The 10,353-nt window shown below is 34.9% G+C and overlaps 1 protein-coding gene and 1 long non-coding RNA gene across 2 annotated transcripts in view; one reads left to right on the top strand and one right to left on the bottom strand.

Annotated features, from left to right (window-relative positions):
• The window catches only part of LOC137627618 (uncharacterized), a 107,761-nt gene that overhangs the window by 79,425 nt on the left and 17,983 nt on the right, over nucleotides 1-10,353 (bottom strand). The gene's annotated exons all lie outside the window — the stretch shown is intronic.
• Nucleotides 55-8,470, top strand: LOC137627617 (uncharacterized). Its single transcript, XR_011041195.1, has 2 exons — nucleotides 55-2,031; nucleotides 2,090-8,470. It is a non-coding gene; the product is annotated as an uncharacterized lncRNA (long non-coding RNA).

The following is a 10,353-nucleotide window of genomic DNA, read 5'->3' as shown; positions in this document are numbered from 1 at the left end:
AGCAATAAAAGTAATAAATGGACAGAATTTTTCATCTCGGCACTGTTTACTTTGATTTTTTGCTACTTGCCGTATGATGCGGGAAGGATGCCTCTCGATCAGTCTTGCAGGTTCATCTGTGGCAAGGATGACAATGCCGGGCCATAAGACTTTCTTCCAGGCTAAAATGGTAAAAATAGGCTTGGGGTCTGAGGGATATGTTGCTGAAAGGGTATTCTGCCCTCCTTGAAGAATGCATTCCCTTCTCAAGAGTCACCCTAAAGAATGTGAGGGATTCACAAGCTTAAAAGATTTCATCAGGTTTTTCTGCCAAAGAAATAGGAGGCTCATGTGGTCTTATCTCAATTGGAAGACTATTTTCTTTCCATCCAGTAGAATTTGCCACCCAACACACACCTTTGTCAAATGTCGGTTATGTCCTCTTTGGAAGTGGGTGCTGTTATGGGATCTCGGATTTCCAGTCCAACTCTAGCAGTCATTTAGCAAGCCTACTTATGAGGCTTTGCAGAACTTTACCTATCGAAAATTTAAGATAGTCACCATGTATATGCTGACTTTGATACGGAGTTCCTCTACAGAAACAATCTTATGTTAATCCTCCTTCTCTCAATCTTTATTGGATAAAGCAAGGACTAGGTTTCCGTCTAACACAGATGGAGAAACTGCTTTCGGTCCCTTCCAAAATAAAGGAGAACCTTCAATCATGAAGCTCCAGCCTATAAAAAGGACCAGGAACAGTTCCCCAAACAACCTGCAAAGAGACCTACATCACACCTGCCGAACCTGTCCAAATTGGCAAATTAAGGTTTCCTTGGGAAGATAAGAGGCAATACAAATTTTTCAGAGCCCCAATCCCCAGGTATTTCAGCATTTTTCCCGAGAGGAAGCCAATAAGAGGGAGGGTTGTTGGTTCAATTAGCAGAGGCCAAGGACCTCAACAATGGAGATCCGCAACTTAGGGTCGTCTCCAACTCTTTCAAGAGCATTGGATCTCTCAGCGAGGACAGAGTTGTATCAAAAGGTGAGAGTTGGTCATGGACCTCCTAACCACGTTCACACAATCTTTCAGGGAAAAATCTTAAAACTATTCCATTGTCAGCAAAATGCCAGGGAAAGGAGCCACAGAGAGAAATAAAGACCTTCACTAGAGAAGAGGGATTCTCCTATCTCGGTTCAACAACCATATCAGATGCGACTTATTCAAAATGACGTCCATTACACATCCCCAATTACTACACAGAAGGGTTTGGACCTATTCTATAGATTTTGGACACTTAATAACACATCCCTATAGCCCTCAGTTTCAATCTTACTTGTTTTGGCTGAGGAGAAGGTCATACAGGTTCATAAGTGTTGATGCCCTTCAAGCACAATATAGCTCCTTGATTGCAATTTCATATCATTGCCGATCTGGACAACAGCCTAATCTGGGCAGAGTAAGAAACTATGCCTCACATATACAAAATGAGTCCTGGACTTTCTTCAGGACGTTGGCTTCTTGGTCAATTTATAATAAAAAATATATTTATTTCCAGAAAGAATAATCCAGTTGCTAAGCCTGCAATTGACCATATCCAGTCACATTAAGCCTTCTAAAAATCATCTGAAAAAGGTCCTTCACAAGGTCAATAGTTTTCTTTGTATTTTCTCCTCCAGGCACCAGCTGGAGATCTGGGCCATCCTTCAGTTTGCCTCAAAAGTCGACCCAGTTCGAAAGGCCAAAAGAAGGGGATCTTCAGACAAACAATATCAGATACCCATTCACTGCAAAAGGATACTTAGACCATGGACTTCACCAAAGTCCCTCTCCATGTCAGTCCTGTTGATCTTGTCCCCCAGGAACCTTGATCCTTCATACAGAAGCATCCAAGTTGGGCTTGGAAGGTCACTCAAAGGAGATCTGTGTGTTCGGGGGAGTGGTCTCCTCAGTTTACAGCATTTCACCAAATTATGTTTAAACTGATGGCAGTTTTCCTGCCACTGAAGAAGTTCAGAGAAGGAACTCTTATCAAAATTTGTATAGACTACCAGGCAGCAAAAATGTCATAACAAGGAATCTTAGCTCTTCGGAGTGATAAATTTCTCTCAGGTCCACCTTATGGGCTCCGTCAGCATGGTACCAGACTCCAAGTTGACTCATGGTTCACTCCTGGGCTTCTATTTTAATAAAAAATAAAAAGCCTCTTCAGAGGTGGGATCCTCTTTTATGTCAGGGCTGAAATTACCCTGCAGATATCCACATCTTCATAAGGTCTTTTTCATATTACCCAAACTAACAAGCCCCTTCTACAGGGACTGTCTGTATTCTAATGACCCCCACCCCCACCTCTCTCCATACATAAAACCCACGATATGAGAGAAATTGCTTCCTCATTGAAATTTTGCGTGATATGCAATGTCAGGACATACAGATCTTTACAAGTTGGTCAAGCCATAGGGTATTTATAAGGCATCACCCAAAATAAACCTAAGCACAGTATAACATGCGTGTGTGGTGCTTGGATCATTTGTGGCACCTCTGGGATGTAACTGATCCAAAGAGGAAACTTCTCATCCCCAGGGACCTTCTCTCATGACGGGAATATCTACTTGCTATTTTATGTTCACCCAGATATGCATGGTCAGAGATATTTGTCCATTATAGTATATGAGTCTACTATAATGCTTCTCTGGTATTAGTTCTTGGAGACCTCACAGCACAATGACCACAAAAAAAAATGGAATTTTGACAAAAGAAAAACAAAAACCTATCTTTATATAGGTGCTATGTAGTTTTCAAGGCCCCCCTTCTCGATAGCTTCATGTCGGGAAGGAAGGCATAGAGAGCGCTTTCAAACACCAAGGAAGCGGTCTCCATTGTCAGTGTTACCTCTAGGTGACAACGTGTCATTGGTTGTTCAACATATATTAGCATAAGGTGTTGTGACGGATTCAATAGAGCCCTAATTTGGGCATCTCTTGTATATTTACCAAGTCGATGCTATGCATGTTGGTATACAGGCCCTGGAGCATGGAAAACAATTTCTTGGTTACTTTTTGTGTTGGAGTCCATGTTCTAGCCTTCCACAGGAAAATTCTAGAAGACCACACAGTCCCTCCCCACAAATTGGTTTTTCATTTGTCAAAATCCTTTTTTCCAGTTTTATGGCCTTTCTTGTTTGTATTATGATCTTCCCACCATATTCTAAGGTTATACCTTTTCAAAATTTTTCTCATTTCATGTCATTGCCCATGTTTCTGCTACTTATATTATTACAGGCTTTATCTTCACTTCCACTAACACTTTCTCCTCCTCCTAAGAGACCTGCCCAATTACAAGGTTCTAATTCCCGTATTGCTAATTTTATTCAATTTCCGCATCTGAAATCTCTCTCCTTATAGATCTTGTAATCCATAACAGTACTTGTTTATGACAACCCCTTTTACTCCTTTTACTTTCAATACAGAGCTCACACATATACTATTCCCAAAAGAGGCATATGGCCTTTTTCTTTAAGTATTTTTTTTCTTTATTGCCTTTTCAGTCACTATTATCATTATTTTGCTTAAATTGATTTACAGTTCTCTCTTCTTTCTGTTAAAAATTTTCACCCCATATCTTGCACTAATATATATTTCCTGAACACATCCTTGATGCCTCTTATCAGCATTTCCACCACTATCTTGGGTCCTAAGCACATCTCCACTGCTTTTTGTCAGCATCTCTACCACTATCTTGGGTCCTAAGCACATCTTCACTGCTTTTTGTCATCATTTCCACCACTATCTTGGGTCCTAAGCACATCTTCACTGCTTATTGTCAGTATTTTCGCCACTATCTTGGGTCCTGAGCACATTATTGCTGCTTCTTGTCAGCATCTCTACCACTTCCCTACTTTTCTCTTCCATCAAAATGGCATTTTCCACTTCTTTACTTTCTTCCACAAAAATAATCTTGTTTTTTTAATACAGCATTCAATTGGGGCAATGTTCAGTCACTTCTAGCACTTCTAAAGTAAAACTATTGTACCAGAGATATCAGTATGTGTTAAGTGGGGGTTGGCATTTTACACTTGTTATGAGAAATGTTTATATACAATAGAAAATAGACATTACAAGATGGACAGCATAAGATCAGGGTATCATCTAATGCTTAGCAGCTGTGACTGACAGAAGAAAAGAAGAAGTTATCAATGTAAATACTAACAGTAAGATAAAGAACTCTTGATTTCCCAAATAACAAGAAAAAAGAAAAAAATAACTTCTATCCCCTCCCTTCAAGTAAAGTTAATTCTTCATCTTCTGTGGAAACTACATATAGTGAAAGCATATATAATAAGGTCAAGAATTGCCTAAGAACAGTATTTAACCCTTGTTATTTAGATTCAAGGCTGTGTTATTTTTGGGGCCTTTTGTGGCACGCAGATGAGGATTTTAGTTTAGGTGCAGCTCCAATGAACATTTTCTTCATATTTTAAAATTAATTTAATAAAAAATTTAACCTTCCTAATGGACAGTATTAAAATGGAAATGCAGAAGCAGTTCTAAACTTGTAAATGACCATAAATTTGGCTTAAGTTTTTCATTTCATACTTTATTATTCAAACAATGCTGAAACAATTCTAATTTTATTTTTGAATGTTTTCTTAACAAGCAGACATTTAATTATGAAGGCTTTGGAATGCTGTTTTAGTTACTGTATTGCTATTATTAGTATCTGCCACAAGTTTAAAGAAATATAACAGGAGGCTTGTATAAATGTCTGTCAAATAACTGATAAGAACTCAAAAGCTATTCCCCATGATCCTACAAGAGAATAGTTCTCAAAGTATATCCCTTTTTCAAAGAGGTTTTTGTTGCCAAATTTCATAACAATTATTGGTAGTAGGTAGGCTGTCTAAGGTCTGAAATTAATGTAAATAAACATTTTAATCCATACTTCAGAAATAAGAGAAACCTCATGCAAGAAAATTATTTTTACATTAAAGAAAAATGTATGGTACCTTTTGTGTTCATATTTTATATTTGTTTGTTAGGCTTAAATAATATGTATTTCTTATTGCAATAATGCGGCCACATTATTAAAATAAAAGGCTTACAGTTTTTCAATAGATATTCCAGCATCGTTACAAGTAATTCTTAATATTACAGTACTGTACAAAGAAAATGTAAAATTTCATGAATTGCAACATTATCACTGTTACACAAATGCTGTAACATTACAAATAAACAAGATGGTAAAGTTTTCTGTAATAGCTTGGTGCAAGTGTGTGATTTTGCTGTGTGTTCCCACATGCCATACCATGGGTTAGTAGACAATGTATTAGGAAATTCATAACCTTAGAAAATTGGTTGATAAATTTTCCTGAAAATTTTAATACAGATAGCTGTGTAAAGCTGCAAATTTTATCTTATCATGTTCACTACTCTTCAAACTTGAGTGAAGTTCCTGCTGTGTATAGATCAATGAAAGCATCTAATATTAAAGTGTGTACAGTATTTTCTTCTTTGTTTTGTTATGCAAGAAATCCAAACGATAATAGTAATATGCGGTGTAACCTGTTCGTGGCAGTTAGCATATTTTTTTTTTAATGTTGCACTGAAGCTTTTTCTGCTTATGCAAGTGAGATTGGTGTACAGTATGAGGAAATTTTTGTAACTTTACTATATCAGAGGGACATTTAGATTAATGGACTTCTGTAAAATGTACATATTTAACAATATCAGGTTAGTTTTAGCTTTCCTGCAGGCTGTATTATAAAGTTAATGACAAGCTTTATCTCCAGTGATATTTGTCACCCAAAGGAAATGGAGTTTTGGTTGCAAAATTCTCACTCGCCTCTTCTGTAGAAGTCATGTTAATTGCATTGTAGGGATAGGCCTACTATTAAGACATATTTTACAGGGTACGGTATACAGTTAGTATGAGCTATGTTTTTAAGAGACTGCCTCTTATCCTTAAGTAATTACATACTTTATGAAGTTAGAACTGTGGTTAATTATTAATAAATAATTTAAGCAGATAGTTAATTCTTGACTTTCATAGACCCGAATTAAATGGGGTTTATATAATAAATAGGTATGTCTTAAATTTGGGAAAGAGAACATATACATGTAACTTTATTATTAATGGTTTCAACAGGTTTTCAAAATTTAAAAGAAATTTCATCAAGTTTAATCAGTAATTGTCTGGTATTAATATAACAGTATTCATGTTAGGTTAAGGACACATTTGGGTGTTTTCATTTGCCTTTCAAAGATATGCATAAAAGTAAGGGATATGCAAAAATTATATATAAAAAGTTGGTCCTATCTAATATTTTATATTTTATGGCAAGAGGGATTTGAGGTCAGTGGTTGAGAACAGGGTTGCTGTTTGACCTTTTTAAGGTAGACCACGATGGTAAAGGGTATCCTGTTGTGTCCATGACATTATAAGTTTTGTATCACGTTTATGGTTCTGGGCCTCCCAAGCAGTAGGAAAGGTGCAATCCAAATTGGGAGTGTTACCATCAAAAGATGTAACCACTTGTACAGGTAGAATTTGGGTGCTTTTGGACACTCGAGAAAGCCTTTGTTAGGAGTAATCGTGAGATTCATCGCACTGCTTTCTCATTGCCACTTTCTACGCGAATAATGCTAAAGATTGCTTTCTACTGTGTACCTGTCCTCTACCGTTAGATACACTGATAGGACCTTCATCAATGTCAACAATGAAGAACTCATCCGAGATATACTTAGGAGAGTATAGGATCCTCCACTACTATATAAGGTAGACAATAAATAGAAATTCCCCTTTTTCTAAACTAACAGCAGAGGTGTATACAAATAAGATGAAGCTGAACCTTTCATTAACAGTTTAAGAGAGAATTTCAAATACCAATTTTGAAACTTGACAGAAAACATGGAGCCATTTCTTATAGATCAACCCAAGCACTTGCTTATAACGGATGTTGCTACCTTGAATAGAAAAAAGGAAAGGGGACACACCCATTGCCCAATCCAGGAATGGATATGATTTATCAAGATTTTCTACTAGGCTTATACAATTCCCAAACTTGAGAAAAATGATGAGAATCTCACGAAGCCCAAGATACAACATCATATCATTATCCACCATAATCAATTGCCTTGCATAAGGTGGTCAGAAAGCAATCAATCAATAACTAGCGCTAGACTTGTAGCAAATGAGACGTGCATTGAAATACCATGACCATTTTTATACATAATTCACTCCAGCAGCAGCGTCTGTCATTTTGACAAATTTTTGTGAATCCCTTGTCTGCATTAAGCATTTTACTCTATACATTTTTGCAAGTGATAATGCCCCATACATTAAGTGTTCATATATCATGACAAATACTGAATTGATCAAGTCCTAAAAAGTTACAGTAATTATTTCTGAAAAAAGTGGTTTTCAACCTGCAGGAAATGAGTGTGTTTGACGTAAGCAATTCTGATTCTCTTTCCAATAGGAAGGACAAGGCGTCCCACACAGTAGATTTAAGTTTACGTGACTTTGTCTTTCAAACAGTAGTCTTTTAAGAAATGAGAGCATAAGATGTAGTTTTAAACTTTGAAAGGGAAAGTGTTAATGAAAAACTAGAAGCTGATTAAAATTTGGTTGCTAATTGATCATCCCAGGTAAACATAGTTAGGAGAAACTAATCAATGCCAGACCCAAGGAGAAATCTCTTTGTAATAGTTTTAAAAACTTGCTGTTTTATGGCAAATTTGAGGTCCATTAGTTTCTTATAAACACTTAACCAACATGCAATTGCAAGGCCTACTATGCTTTGTGCTGCCTTGAGATTGCTTATAAAAATAGGGTTTTGTGAGTGCTGTCTTTGTCTTGTTATTTATCAATTATTTAATTCACATAAAATATTTTTTTTTTGTTTTTTTACTTTTTAAGCTACTGTTTGATATTTTACTCTTAAGAATTGCATTTCTTTAGCATTAGTTTATTAACTTTCAGTAAAACCAAGTATTGCACAGTATGTCACTACTGTTATTTTTATTTGCATTCTTCTTCTTATTCATGAGCATTAACTCTACAGTTTTCTAGCTCCCAACATAGTACTGTTTTAGTTTAGCTGTGTTGTTTACCATCAATTGTATGTTTAGAAGTTGCAGAAGCCAATATAAAAAATGTTCTTTATTAGGTCTAACTAACCAACTCCTCCTAACAGTCTGGTTTATTTATTTATTTTTTTGTTTTTGTTTTGAAAACTGCCATAGTACTGTAATTTGCTGAAAGGATATTAATACCCTCAGAGGAAAGGGTTGCACCTTTTGCTTGAGCAGTTTGGCACCAGCCTCTTAAAACAAATAGGTAGATAAAAGTTTTTCTTTACATCTTTATATAAGAAAGTAGTCATCTTTTCCATTATTTGATTTTGCATAAAAGCTATATTTACTATCCCAAGGGTACTTTTTGGTTTTTATGTGTAAACATTGAATAAAAATTAAAAAGCACTATATACTATAATGCAACTGTTTTTCCCAAAATTTTGATCTTATTAAATCTAAGTTTTTTTTTTTTTTTTTTTAATTGGTAAAGAAAATGTGTGGCACATTTGACAGGTAAACTATTAAGGCAAGTTTAAAAATTAAATAACATTATTTGCATTTGTTACAGTAAACTATTCTTATTCAATTTTTACAAATGGCCTTGATGTGAAGGGAAGTGAAGTGCAGTGTTTATTGAAACAACTATTACGAGTTCAAAACAGTGTACAGAAATATAGCATACACTTACACATATTAAATTTAATTTATAAACAAAAAGAATACTAAATTACGAGGGGTTACTGTATAACATACTGAATAGAGAGGATGGTGTTGACACTTTCTAGAGGAGAAACAAAAATAATATACAAGTCAGCATACAATATCGTACAGTACTGCAATAAATTTCAATTGAGGGCTGTTTCCAGGTAAAGTTGGTTAATACTTACTATATTATGATTTTATTCAACTTTGTTCAGGACTAATATACTACACATACATATTAGGTCATAACATTAAGATAGATCTGTTTTAGGAGATTAAATGTAATTATTAGTTACCTTTTTATATTTTATATATAAATTATTTTAATATAGATTATATCTAAACAGTAAATTATAAAGTTGTATTCTAACAGTAAAAATTAAAATTATCAAATATTTAAAACAGTTAATGATTTGGTAATATAGTATGTCACAGTAGGGATTGAAATATAATTTTTATTGAGCATATTTGTAAATTGAAGCTTTAGCCCTGTACCTGACCAAGCTGTCCTATCTTGACAAATAAAAGTTGGAATTATACTTTATATTATTACTATCCAAATGACCTCTTTGGGGAATTTATACACTATATTTTGAGGGAAAGATGTTGAGATATGGCAATGTATCATCTTTAAAAGAGCTACCAATAATTAAAGTCATAATAGTATTTTGAAATATACGGAATAAAATAGTCTATAAGAATCCCTGTCCTAATAATGGATGGATAATCAAGACAGTAAAATCAACTTAGGTACGTTAACTAGAGTAATGCCAAATTCATTACCGCAAAATTATTGTGTTCACGTTAAAGTAGACATCAGTATGGGGTGGGATAAAAGACCATTTAGGAGGATTGTCAAGAAGTTCAGTAATGGAAAGTCATCATATCAACTGCAAAATGTTGCTAGACTTGAGGGAAAAAAATCCATCCATTCCTATGAGAAATATTCAGACACTCCAAATGTCAGAAAATACTGAAAATGGAAATTCGTCATATATACTGCAAAATATTGCTGTAATAAAAGGGAAAAACTCACCATTTCTATATTTTTAGACACTCCAAAAGTCAGGAAGTATTGGAAAATCATAATAAAAACAGACTTGTATGTTATTGGTAGGGTACCTCATACAATAACTGAAAAGATTAATCTAGAATTGCCATGTGAATAGCAGTCTGAATAAACAAGGTTAACTATACAAATTTACTTGAACCATATGATAGTTTTAGATTGTGAGTAGTATTTTCATTAATACTGTATCTGAAAAACTATATCGGAGTCACTACGGTACTATTAAGCTAAAATGTCATTCAAGATATAGGTACTCAAATTCTTAAGTAAAAAAAACTACAACATAAAATATGTATTTTCCTATTTATACAGATTATACATTAAGCGAAGCTGGAAGGCTAGCCATAATACTTTTTAGCTAGGTGTAACTAACCTACCACTGGTTAGCAGAGGTGAGGGGTAGCTGGCTACCTTGCTCACACACGCACCTCTGTTTTGTCACTTTTTATTGTAGTCACGACTTACGGGTCAGGGCAACTTGTATGAATAGCTACAGGTTTGTATCATTAGGAAAAATACAAATTACTTTT

The sequence above is a fragment of the Palaemon carinicauda genome, chromosome 35 (assembly GCF_036898095.1).
Source record: "Palaemon carinicauda isolate YSFRI2023 chromosome 35, ASM3689809v2, whole genome shotgun sequence".
NCBI lineage: Eukaryota > Metazoa > Arthropoda > Malacostraca > Decapoda > Palaemonidae > Palaemon > Palaemon carinicauda.
Note: the sequence above shows the minus strand (reverse complement) of the source record. Positions and strands in the feature narration are given on the sequence as shown.